At 41.5% G+C, this 13,645-nt stretch overlaps 1 protein-coding gene across 1 annotated transcript in view; it reads left to right on the forward strand.

The window, feature by feature from the left end:
* LYPD6 (LY6/PLAUR domain containing 6) overlaps positions 1-13,645 on the forward strand; it is a 66,735-nt gene that overhangs the window by 31,389 nt on the left and 21,701 nt on the right. The window lies entirely within an intron of this gene.

Genomic DNA, 13,645 nt, shown 5'->3' on the forward strand with positions numbered 1-13,645 from the left:
GGTCCTCTGGGATGAAATCAGGCAGCTGTTTCATAGGTGCTGGAACTAAGGGTGTGGGGGTACTGCCACATGCCCTGGCTTGAAGTGATTTCCATCATGTACAGGGTTTACAGTTTGGTTCAATGGCTCTCAGCACCCCCATTGTACAAATTGTTCGAGCACCCCTGAGCTGTTTAACAGTGTACAACATGCTTACACAACAATTGTAGGATAGGAAGGGCTGTGGGGAGTTAAGTAGGCATCATGTGCTTACTGGGGTTAGAATACAGCCAGGACAACATAGTTAACACACTGTCTATTGCACAAAGTGCCATGAGATTTAACTAATTTACATATGCTCTGGACCTTGGTTACACGTTTCCTTTGAAAGTCAGCCCCACACTGCCTGCTATCACTAACCAGGGGAATTAGTTCAGTACTGTTTCACAAAGATAGCTACATTCATCAAATTACAAGAAACACTTTTTATAGAACCTAGGTGTTTCCTGTAGGTCTCCATCTAAGAGCTGAATAATCAGTCTGACTCTTCATAGGCCTGACTCTTTACTCTGATCTGAGAGAGCAGACCCCTGCACCCATGGGGCGCTCCAGTGACTTTAATGAGTCTCTGTGTGGGTTTAAGGATCTGCCCACATTGATCAAATTACAAAGTTGGGGTCTGTTGGTTTGTGACAGAAAACAGAACCATATCAAAAAGCGTTATGACTGAAGTAGCAAGGATACTATGAAGTGTTCACTGACATTGAGCAACTCTAGTTTGTCTATTCATAGACCAGCTTTTCAAAGTTTGTACCTAAGAAGACTTACCTGTAGATTTTTAAACTGCTTTGATCATTTACCTAACACCTATTTTTAAAAGGACTCCAAGGGCCATACACAACCCATAATCCACAAAAAGAATCCCCCTGCCCACCAAGGAGAGTTTTACCTGTGAAAGAGGAGCGGTTATAATGGCCCCAAACAAACGTATGCATGTATATAGCGGAGAACCCCGCCCTCACCTCTGCAACTGTAGAGGGCCCTAAATGCAATGGACCTGATGTGATTTTTGCTTCCTCCAGGCAGTAAAAATCACAGGATTTCCAGCGCCCATTCAGGGTTTTCTTGTCCTCTGTATCATGTGGGGCCTGACTGTCTGAGAGCTGGGTGTGGATTGAGGTCATGTCAACTGCAGTGGCATTTGGGGCGGGGCCAGAGGAGGAGCGGGAGACTGGACTGGTATAACCACTGCTACAATGACCACGTAGACTAAGGAATCTGGCTCCAGTTCCCCCAAACTCATGAACTTCCAGGTTTAGGTTGAACGCTGAGCTTATGCACTCTATTGAGGTGTATTGTCAGTGTGCGATGTCGATAAGCACCTAACTAAATTCACATGCACTTGAGACATTTTTCTGTCCTCCCATTTCAATCCTATATAACTGTCTAACAGCTAGAATATAAAAATAATATACGGATGTACAGCCCAATGATAGAAGTATGTTTGTTTAAGCTTTCTTCTTCTATGTTTTTCTGAAGCAATACTAGCATTCAAGGAATCAGTTTGATTTTTTTTTTTTAAATGTTGACAAAACACCTAGGGCCTAGGATAGATGCTTTTGTACAAATCTAAAAAAATAAAATGAAATTAGAGATTGTTGAAATCATTCAGAAGATATAAGAAGCTCATGTTTTAGGCATTGGGTTAAAAATATCCTTTGTAATGCATCCTATTAAAGTAATGATTACATAGTGCGAGAGAAGAGTTTATTGTACATTTTTTTCAAAGATGTAGGCTTTTAGTTCAATGAACAGCTTTGTAATTAGCAGCAAGGAGACTAGATGGTCCACATTTAGGAGAGTAATTTGTACGCTAATTGTGTTTGACTGTTTAATTACACTTGCTTACTGTAATTGAGGCCGGATGGTGACCCCTTAACAATAGCTGCTATAGGGCCTGTTGATGACTAAGTGTGGTACAGTGTCGTAAAGCTCACACAACTCTCAAGAGGCTAGAATATTTTTAACTATTCCCAAAGCTAAGAGAAGAAATCTAGAAGGAGAAAGAAGGATTGATTTGAGGGGAAGAGAAACGGAACAAATACAGGCTGCTATTAAAGCCTTTACTGGCCAGTGGTAAGTTGAAGGGAGAGAGGAAAAAACGGGAGGATCAGCAGAAAACATGACAAAAACAAAGAAGTAAAGAAAAGCCAGGAGGACACAGGCAGAAGGAAAGGAACAAAAATGTAGGACTTTCAAGTGGCTCAAAGGAGAGAGTCCTACAAAGTAACAGGATAGAAAAGATATCTGCTAGCGGGTGGAGAATGGGAGACCATCGTAGCAGAAACACGAAGAGATAACAAAGAAAGGGTGGGAGGCTGAGAGTAATAGAAATGTGCCCCAGTTTGTTTTTTTTAAATATATGGTTATAGCAGTGTAGCGGCCAGCTGCATACGATTCTGGTGGAGTACTATGAAGTTGCACAACATTGTGTGAGGTTGTAAGGTATGTCAATACAGTATGCACCTCTATGCTGGTCTGGAGGCAAGACATGCCTGTTTGTACTATGCATCTTTTTACACCATTCATAATAATAAGAAAAACGCTTTCCAAATACAAGTGACAAGAAAAACCCAGCACTGTGAGTCAGCCCCTTGTGACAGCTGTTATGCGGCTTTAGTGAGTTCTCAGATCAAGTGGATTATAGTACAGTTTGTAATGAGGAATGGTCTCTGAAGGGTGGAAATAGGTGAAATATTGTCAGGGGCAGGGAGGAATCCTAAGCATTATCTCAGTGACATGGAAGTGAGAACCTGTAGTGAACAGACATGATCTGACTGCACTATTAGTCATTTGTATTACAGCAGCCTCTAGAAGCCTCGTCCGAGATCAGGGTGCTGCTGTGCTAGGTGCTGTACAAATACAGAGACAGTCCCCTGCCCCAAAGAGTTTTAATTCTAACTAGTCAAGACAGACAAAGGGTGGGAAGAAAAAGAGAAGCAGGGAGAGATGAAGGTCACACGGAAGGTCAGTGAAAGAGAACAGATAGAATCCAGGTTACCTGAGTCCCAGGCGCATGCCCTAATGAACCATACTGACTTCTGCTGTAGTAACTGGGCCTGCAAATTTACCCTATTTGTAAGCTAAATGAGAAACAGTAACTAAAAGTTCATAACATGTCACAATACCTGTAATAATAAATATTATTAGGGAAAGGTGCAAAAGATGAGGGGAAAAAAACCAACTAAATTAGTCCAAACCAAAAAGACCTGCTAATATAACTCAAGGACTGTGTTAACATCATGTCTGGTGTGAGACTGAAAATCAATGAATCAACATTGGAGTGTTGGAAATTAGGCCTAATTGGTGGAGAAAATAACAGGGGAATGGGCCAAGCCATCCTCACTCTCTTTTGGGTGGCAAATATGGATGGAGGTTACTGCTACACTGGCTGATTGAAAGAAGAGGAAGGAGCAAACTTCACCATCATGGCTGTCATGCCAATTGTCTCCTGAGCACCTGGACCTTCTTTGTCCTGATCCTGAGAGAGGTGCTGACACCTGACTGGGCCAGAGAGAGGGACCCTGATGACATCACCACCTCCACCAGCTGCAGATAAATCCCAAACACCACCTGGGATGTGAGACTTTGTCACACCTCTCCCCAACAGTCCCTTTTCCTTCCCCATCTTATTTCTTTTCTTTCCTATCCCTCTCCTTTTGCCTTCTGTCTAATAAGAGTCAGGCTCAGCTGGACAAGACTGAATGTTTTGCAACACTACTGTAAGCCTGTGACCGGAAAAACAGCTAAATCCAGTGCTCTGAACAGCTAATGCTCATACAAGTTCGCCAGATTTCAAAGTGGCTAATAAGACTATGTGCTTGGCCTGGGTTTTCAGCAGTGAGTTTGCAAGCAAAAGTCAATGTCGGAGACAAAAGCTGCATTTTCTATCTTTGTGGTTCTTTTCTCAACCCCTTGTGTATTTGTCTTGATTTGTCTTCTGGGAAATGGGATCTGACTTTAACAACAACAACAACAACAACAGCACTTACAACAGCTCCAGCCAATGTCAACTAACTGCCCCTCCCACCAAAGAAAATAGTTATTACCATCTAAGAGACTATCATACTGGGTGTTTCTTTCTAAGATCTCCCTGCAGCCTAAGGGAAAGGAAACAAAGGATGTTGTTAAAATAAAACCTTACTCAGTTCTTTACATTTCAAGCGTTTTAATTGTTTTCCTTTTTTTCCTGTGCCTTTAATAAAAGGTTACGAAGATTTTTAATGATGTTTGCCATGTTATTAAGCAGACTGAGATCTCTGTATACCAAACTCAAACCTTGTTTAACGCTGTTTGTTGTTGGACAGTAACAGGGTCTTGTTAATACCTTTGACACTTGGGGCCCATTTATTCCATCTAAATTAATACAGCACTCCCCAAGGTCATTGTTACTGGTATTTGCGTCTATCTTCTCTAAATGCACTAATGTTGATTAATAGGTTCTCTCTGTTGTCAGACTCTTACGCTGGATAGGAAATCTTCGTTTTATTATCTTGGGGTAGTGCTGATAAGAAATTTAGATTTTTTTAAAATTATTATTTTTTTTAGACACTGTAAGGATACAAATTTGTGAGCATTTTTGGTAGTTTTAGCAATGGAAAACGCCTACTGAGAGTTTCTGTTTTGATTAGAAGAGAGGCTGGAGGAAATTGAAAGAACATATGGAGTAGGAAAACATGCACCTGTTTAATTGTAATTTGTTCAAGCTATTGCGAAAACAATTAAAACTGTGACATAATCCATTTTCTACCAGCAGTAATTCATTCAATAATATGTACCACTCTTTGAACAGTTTAATAATTTCCAGCAAAGGCCAGCTAGTGTATATATGACTGAGAATTAGAGTCAGGGACAGGACAGACTGAATGGGGAGAACCACTACAATAATCCCCTTCTCCAAGAGGCTTGCAGTTTCTGAAAATTGCATGTTTAATTATTGGCTGTACAAGAAAATGTCTATAACACTATTTCTTTTAAGTACATCTACATTCTGTTGTCTCCAGAGCTGGTGACAGTGAGGACAACAGGTTGCCCCCTTAATCAGATCTGACAGAGCAGTTGGATTGCTGCTTGGTGAATTTCAATAGCTCTGTGTCAGGGCAAAAGGGCAGGGAGGGGATAATCCTGCTGTGTAACTCTAGTGAAGATGTGTTTCTGTATGAAAGGTGCTGTGTAAGGCTGGAAGGATTATGAGTTAGCTAGGATTTCTGTGTCAGTGTCCTAAGCCGTTTTATGAACAGACCAGACCATATGATCTAAATACCATAGAACTGTTTCCCCTAACTACTGACCTGAAGAAGAGCTCTGTGTAAGCTTGGAAGCTTGTCTTTCTCACCAACGGAAGTTGGTCCAATAAAAGATATTATCTCACCCCCTTGTTTCTCTTCTCACTACAATCAGATATCAAAATCAGGCTGGTCAGTGCCATTTTCTGTTATATCAGTTTAGATGCTCAAATTTTATTACCCACAAGAGGCTACTGAAACTTGTCAAAGAAGGGAGTTAATTTAAAAGTACAGTACTGTATTCCAAAGAGTAAGACTGTTTTGTTTTAATAGTCTAAACCAATAGTGTCCTCTGTTAACAATAGGAGGCGTTTAGAAAATGTTTCTCTTTTGCACAAAATTATGATGTTGTTGACAAACTGTAAACCCGAAAAGTTTTTGGCCAAAAAGCTGAAAATTTTACCTGAAACTTTTTGTTTTTGGGGGGTTTTTTTCAGTGAAAAGTCAGTTTTCCCTGGAAAGCAGCATATACTTTTTCCCCCCCTCAAAAATTGTTTAGTCAAAAAAACCCAATTTTTCATGAAAAATAGTTTTGGTGTTAAATTTTCAACCAGTACTATTAAGAATGTATAATATACAGTATGGTTCATACATTTTCTACATATCCATATCTACATTTTATCTCATTATATATCTATATTATATAAAAATGAGAGCAGGTAGAACAAAGAGTAGGTTGAATAGTGTTTGCTGAATATATTTGATGAATTCCACTGGCTTGTGTTGAATAATTTATTCGAAACACTTTTGCAGTATTTCACCAACTCTGTAGCTGATCAGATACAATTCAGCATGATACTTATGAAATTTGTTGAAATTGCCGCCAAAGGCCTGGACGTGCCATCTCTTTGTATTGGCCGCTGCAGGCATCTCCTTCCTTCGCTGGTGCCTGGAGCAGACCCTACCTAGGAGCTGGAGGAACATGATACACTTCCTGGTAGCTGCCTGAGGTCAGCGCCGCCTGCATCCCAATCCCCTGCTGCAGCCCTGAACTCCCTCCCGTAGCCCACACCCCAAACCCCCTCCCATGCCAAAGCTCCTGCCCCAGCCCCAAGCCCTCTCCTGCACCCCACATACTGGTCATATTGTGCTTCCTGCCCCTCCCCCCCCTCATTCTGTTTGGGAATTCTTGCATTTGACTGCTATGGAATACAGAGTTTTCTTTTAACTCCTCTATTGTAACAAAATCCCTCTCAAACACAAGAAATGGAGACAGATGATATTTGCATATATCATTTCAACACATCCATTTTTGCTTCTCATCTACAGATTAAAAGGAATGTTCACAGATAAAAATAATGAATTACAAATAGACAATTGGCCTGGTTTCCAGAACTTGTGTATCCTGGACATTCAGTTGAAATTTATCACAGTCTTGACAGTCACTGAGTTTATGATACTGTCAATCAGTTTTTTACTAGCAGTTAACTGGAGGTCTAAGTATTGGCCTAAAATAAGCAGTTGGTTCTAGAAAATCTGGAGCCATACCTCTTACGGGGAAGATTGGCATGTTAAACCTGGAGACTTTGATTAGTATCAAAAAACTGCAACTCCTTCTTGGATTATTGCTGAAAAAGACCAGCAAGCACCTCGCACGCCTGTTTTAGGCTGGTTAAAAATTCCTTTTCTACATCATATTTTTTTCTTTTTACATACCATGGACATCCCCCATTTTTCTGTTCTTTTACATTGGTTTAACTACAAAGAAAGCATTGTTTATGCATGCCTTTTGTTGAATAGCTAATACTAAATGTTGTATGTAAACTGCGTGTTGAATCATGTATAGCCCTTTTCTTTTTCAAAGTTTTGCTTTTTATTCTGTAAAACCAGTTGCTGCTGATACATGTGAATCAACTATATTTCATTGTATCACAATAACTTCTTAAAACAAACGTGGCTTCATATTTGTAAGAATCTTTTTTCTTGTTGTACCTGTGCAGGTGTTTCTCTTTTTTCTTAAAACTTAAATAAATCTTTAAAAAATGAAGAAAATGATCCATTACTCTAGGAATGTGTGTGTAGACCAGTCTTCAGATGCAAAAGAATGACTGGAGATGTGTAGGGGATGGTGGAGTGAGTTCAAGGGGCCTAAATAAATGGCTAGCTTTTGTACTGGGGTGTGTATGTAAGTGTACTTGTAAAAAAATCCAAAACACAAATATTCCCCCTCTGTAATATACCTATCACTCCATAGTTAAGGCTGCAACTGAGTTTCTATTATAATTCTGTTTGTACTCGGTATTTGTAGGGTTTGCCTGCCTGAGCGTTGGCTTTGGGCTGTGCTGGGGAGTACACTAGCAAAGCTCGGCCTGAGGATACATTCACTCTGTTTCCTCTCCTTTCCCCTTACATACCTTACATGGTCAGGCTATTTGTCTTTTCTCACTCAGCTTGTATTTTTATGCAATTACAAGTTCTCTTTTATTTGATTTTCCTTTGTTTCAGACCAATACACCAATGCCAGCAGGTAGTCAGTTAGGCTCTGATTCAGCATGATACTTAAGCATGTGAGTAACTTTAAGCATGTGAATAGTCCCAAAGTTATGCATGTGCTTAGGTACCTTACTGAATCAGGGCTTTAAGTGTGCAGGGCAAGGGGCTGTGCTATTTCAGACCACACCAAGTGTAACTGTTTCTCTTCTCCTTCATTTAATTGGGAGTGGGCTCATTTTATTACCTTTCTGTTTCTAATGGTGACTTTTTTTCTGGATTATACACATTTGTGGAAATAAAATAAATAAATAAATAAAATAAATGGAAATTGGCATTTCCTTCTTCTCAGGGTTACAGCAACAAAGCTTAATGCACCACATAGGCCTGTTATCTGCTTTCCTCACTGTTATGGATTTCATGCCATTTTAATAAAAAAGCTGTTTCCAAATCTGAGCAAATGAAAACGTCAGACCCTCTGATATTCATCTAAATGCTGATCCTGTGCACACCCCTGGTGACTACCACAGTGAGTTTGAGAGAAACAGAGCTAGAAATGAAAGTTAGCTTACGCAGTGAGCTCTGGAACATCCTAACTGCAAACAAGGATTTTTGATTATTATTTTATATTAATCTTTATCAAAATTTGTAAATTGCTTGGGGAAAAATATCTGTATGAAGTTTATAAGTGTACCTTTTTGAGCAATACATATTTTTAAAGAGGTTTCATATAGGAATTTGGATCAATTTTTCTTTCTCCTTTTAGAAAAAACAGTCAGTGTGAACCATCTGAACAGTTTATTTAAATGGTAAGTTGGGGGTGCTTCCTGTTAATTAGTTTATTATAGTATCTGGGTTGCTCATAAACTCTGGAACTGATGGTTGAGGATTTATTAGCACAGAATATGGTTATTGCTAAGTTAAAAGCGGTTATATTGCAATGTGTTGCTCTTGGCCTTCTCACCCTAAACTCTGATTTACCATTCTAGGCCTTAGACTGGTCCATCTGTATGCCCACAGCAAACATGGCTCCTTTAGCTCTGCCCCCTCCTCACCCAGCCAGTTCAATCTTCTTAATATTTCCCCTCCTCTGTTTTGCTTTTTGAGGAAGGTTCTCTTTCCTTCACTAAGAGAAATTACCACTGAGTTATTGTACAACCCAGATTCCCACCCCTCTTCTTCAAGCCAATCAGATTGCAGAGAATTGTGAAACTAATCCCGTAAGCTCTTAACTTTAAGAGAGTCTCCTCTTCTTCCTTCACATTTTATTTTGAGTATCTATGTAAGGGAAACATATCAAGCAAAGTGAAACTAAAACAGAGGGTTCCTTTGTCCCTTTGAATGTTAAAGAAAAAGTTTTCCCTCTTCACTAGCATTAGGTTTATTATGAATGGTAATAAACACTGTACGGATACAGATCTTGAATTTTTCTGGAGTGTAGGGTACTGAGCAAGGAGACAACTCACAGCAAAATGTTTACATTTGAAGCATGGATTTAAATATGCCAAAGTACTACTGCATTTGGACAACCTCCTAAATAGCAGAAACAAGTGCTGATAGGGCTGCAGAAATTACTTTCCTTCCTCTAGGGGACCCCTCCCAAAGGGGAACTATGCGGTGCTTTTAAATCTAATGTGCAATACAGATATACTTATTACCATAGAATGGAACTAAGGCCTCAGAATGTCCCAGAGAAGAATATTAAATCAACTTTATTGTATCTAAGCATCACCAAACCTGTGGTGACCAAGTTTAGGAGTTGGAAGAAACTTGAATCTAATATTGCTTCAGTCTGCTCCATGCATTCTCTAGGATATGTGCACCACAGGAAAAACAAGGCAGTGGAGAAGGAATCTCAATACTGAAATGAGTCCTTCGGGACCGTAGTTTAGACCAGCTATTGACCAGCTCTTAACACATGCACTGCATTTACTGATAATATGCCATTAGATCAAAATACCAAATTATTTCATTATGATGTGAAGTCCACAGCAGTCTGAATAAATAAACAGCTTCACCCATCCTGTTTCCTACATAAAAAGTTAGCTAGGGGAGATAGGGCAATGGAAAACTCAATCGAGTTAAAAGGTGAGAGAAATCTCTTCCACTGTCCATTTTATGCAGGATTTTTGACATGAAAATAAATCTGGTGAACCTCTCACTCACCCTAGCATAAATCTGGAGTAAAACTGGGGTGGGATGAAAACCAGGCCTTGTTTGTACAGTGTTCTATCCGGGAACTTGCTTATCACATGGACATAATGTTCGAAGACACAACTCAACTAAAACTAGTTTGACATTCAAATGAAATGAAAGGTATTTGGACTGTGTTTTAGTAGAATGCCATGACAATTCACAATAAATGTGGTACAGCAAATATGTTGTGATAGTTAAATGTGTATAATTTAGACCTAAAACTAAAATCCTGACACTTGTGGATGCATGTGAATAGAAGATCCATGGCTCTTTTCCCTAGGATGGTGGTGATAAAATCTGATGTCCTAAAATAAAAAACCCTTAGTTGGTTAACAGTCGTCTGTCCACCTAAATTCCCTCTGTGTTGTGCCAGTGTGCTATAATTGAGTGACCACAAGCCAGAGACTCTGAGCTCTAGTATTGCCTTTACCACTGTCTTGCTTTGTGACAGTAAATCCAAACCCCGAACCTTAGCCCAAACTCAATCCAGATTCTATTTCGAATGTTGCCCCCAGCCTCTCTGATTAGCATTGCTGTAGTTTGTGTTGGATACAGGCTTTGTGTTAAACTGCTATGTAGTGACTCTTATAGGCTCCATACTCCCCTTCCTTCTGCACCGTGGAGGGGAGCAAAAGAGAAAACGTCTGCTCAAATCAGAACAAAAGAGTGGAAAGGTATTGAGTGGTGACCACACCATCCGCTCCCCCTTAGAAGCTAACAGAACACTTCCAAGTGGACACTGCTCAGCTGGGATCTGTGGTGAGGCATGTAGGAGCAGAGAGGGGGTGCAGCTGGGGAGCAGCCAGTCTACACAGCATGTTTCCCTAAGGACCCAGCAGATTTAGATCAGCAGTTCCTCCATAACCCGCTGCTGCTGGTCCTCTTCTCTTCGCGCTCGTCCTGTGGCTGGGCTTGAGCTGCGGTGCGTGCCCTGCAGCAAACCACAGTCTGTTGCTCCATCGCCGGCACCCAGGAATTAGAGGTATGTATCCCCATCTCTGAGTGCTGGGAATGGGGCTGCACCCCCATCCCCCTCACTGCATCCCTCTCCCGTCTCATCCCACCCTGCCCCCCACACCTACCCATCCTAGCCCTGTACCCCTTACAGCACTCTCCCACCACCCAGTGCTGCCACCCCTATGTTCCTCACCCCCGTAAGCCCTGCATCCCATTCACCTCCGTACACTGCTGCACTCTCATATGTCCCTGTGCCCCCCACATCCTCATGCACCTGTAGCCTTCTGCCTCCCCCTGCAACCCCATCCATCCCACATACCCACCCGCACCCCTTCCTCTCTCCTTCACTGCCTCCTCTCACCCCACCCTGCTCTCGTCCTTGGCCTCTTTCCCTCCCCATCCTCTCTCCTCACCTCCTCCCCCCATCTTTTCCCCTCCGGCCCACCCTCCTCCCTTCCTGGCTGGGTGTCTCTGTAGGCAAGTGTGTGCATGCATGCACTGTATGTGTGTAAGAGACTGTGTGTGTGTCTTTGTGTAGGGAAGTGCATGTGTTGCCGCATGTGTGTGTACCTGTGTGAATAAAATTTTCAGCCTAACTCTCTGATGTTTATTCCGTTTGCTGGCTTGCGCACAAAAAAATGGATGACATAAAATGTGTGTATTCATTCCATAACAAGTTTTTAAAAGAGAGGGGAACTCTAAAAGAAATGTATTATTTCTTAAAAAGTGAATGTTGTTACAGAAGAGCCAATATATCATACATTTCTCCCTAGCTTTGTCTAGCTACCTTATAAACTCTTTGTTGCAGACTCTGTTTTTATGTGTATGTCCAGCACCTACCACCCTGGAGCTCTGATCTTAATTGGGGTCTCTAGGCACTAAACAACCATTGTAATAATAAATAATGTGAAAGTATGTGTGTTCGTGCATGCTAGATGTGTACACATGAATACATGTGTGTACCAGCATGTAGGTGTGGGAGTCAGTTTCTACAGATTTATTTATATAGGTATCTGGACAGGTGTGCATTTCTGTGGTTGTGCTCTATGGATTTGTATTTGGGCTTCAGGAGTGGGCCTTTAATGGACCCATTGCAGCTGTGATAATGTGTGGTCCTAATTTCCACATATAAAGTAGTAATAACTTTAATGAACAAAAACCATGGAGCTGGCTATGAAAAATGGGAAGAGGGGAGGGAAAGAATCATGAAAAACTTTGTGAAATTTCTTTTTTAAAAAAATACCCTTTTTGACTACTTTGCTGCCTACACCCATACCATCCTCTCCTCCCTCTTCAAAGAGGGTATTCATGCCAAGGAAAAGGAGAGATGATGATACACTCCCTTTGTCCTGGACAGCTCCTTGGCTCCTATGCTTTTCTGATTCTTAAACCAGTGTCGTATCTGAGTGGTTCCAGGAGACCATGAAATGACGTGACTAACATCTGTCTCATGTACTTCATTCTTTCTCTCATCCTCTCTCCCGGGGGAGAATTGTGCGTGCAGTGTGTTTTTTTTATTCCTTTGGGAGCCACTGTCCATTTCGACAAATTGGAGTAGCTCTGGGTTTGCTCTAACTTGCACTGGGGGCTGGTTTGCCCCCAAACCCTTCAGGATCGGAGAGTGGGAGGTTGTGGAGCAATGATGTAAAACCATGTCCCCTCTGCAGGTTACCAACCGCAGCTCTAGGCACACCTGGGGGTCTAGCCCACTATGTTTTGAATAACAGTGCTACTGGCATAGTTTTAACAAACATGGAAATCTACTTTTAGCTTTTCTGGTGGTTGAATAACAGCAGATTCATATGATCTTTCAATGGTAGCAGATCAACATTGGAAGTGAGACTATTGCCAAAAGAGGCAGAGCTGTTGTCCTGCCTGACAAGGACCTCTTCCGGAGAGACTGCCTGTGCGCCAAAGCTACTGCAAAGGAGAGGGTGACATAGGGACGGAGGCTTTGCGTCAACAAAGCCCTGAAGCATGTCAAAGGGACCTAAGCACATGTTTAATTGCTCTGCTGAATTGTGGATGGAATCACTGAGAAGCCACTTTTGTGACAAAGATGCTTAGCTCTTCACAGGACACCATAGGGACAGAAGAAGCAATGACTTGTATGTGTTTTTAGTGAGAGGGTAGGATCTGGGGAAGAGCTGTGTTGTACATAATGGTATATTACCAGCGACTACAACAACTTAATGTCAGTCTCTTTATACTGAGCCCTAAAGCCCTTCTGGTTCCCAAGAACAGGTGTACGAAGAGAAGCTGCTCCAAAGTGCCTTAGACCACACACTGCTAACAAGAATCTTCTATTGAATTTCCTCACTGGATTTCTTATTGTCTGAGTCTGGCACTTTTCCAATGGTCTCTAAGATAGAACTAGTTAGATCTCATTATAACTCAGATGCGATAAAAATCACCCTGGGATTTTTCAGGGGACTGCTTCTAATGGGATGACAGTATCCCTGTTTACAAAGTAAAGGTCACATGGAATTTTACCAAGCAATCTAAACTTACCTTGTTGTAGCATTGCAGAAGCCAGAGATTATGACAGCTGTCCTGCTGCTCACTCAGGGGCAAAACTCTCTCCCATGTGTGCTTTGGAGCTCGCTGACCCCACTAGAATCTATGCCATTGAAGTTCTCAGATCCTGGCTCAAAACTTTGTGCAATGCAAATAGACTGGTTCCGCTGCAGTCAGGACTCAGCTCCACAGCGGCTTCTAGCAGAGCACAGCTCTGAGGA

This window comes from Eretmochelys imbricata, chromosome 11 (assembly GCF_965152235.1).
Source record: "Eretmochelys imbricata isolate rEreImb1 chromosome 11, rEreImb1.hap1, whole genome shotgun sequence".
Lineage (NCBI taxonomy): Eukaryota > Metazoa > Chordata > Testudines > Cheloniidae > Eretmochelys > Eretmochelys imbricata.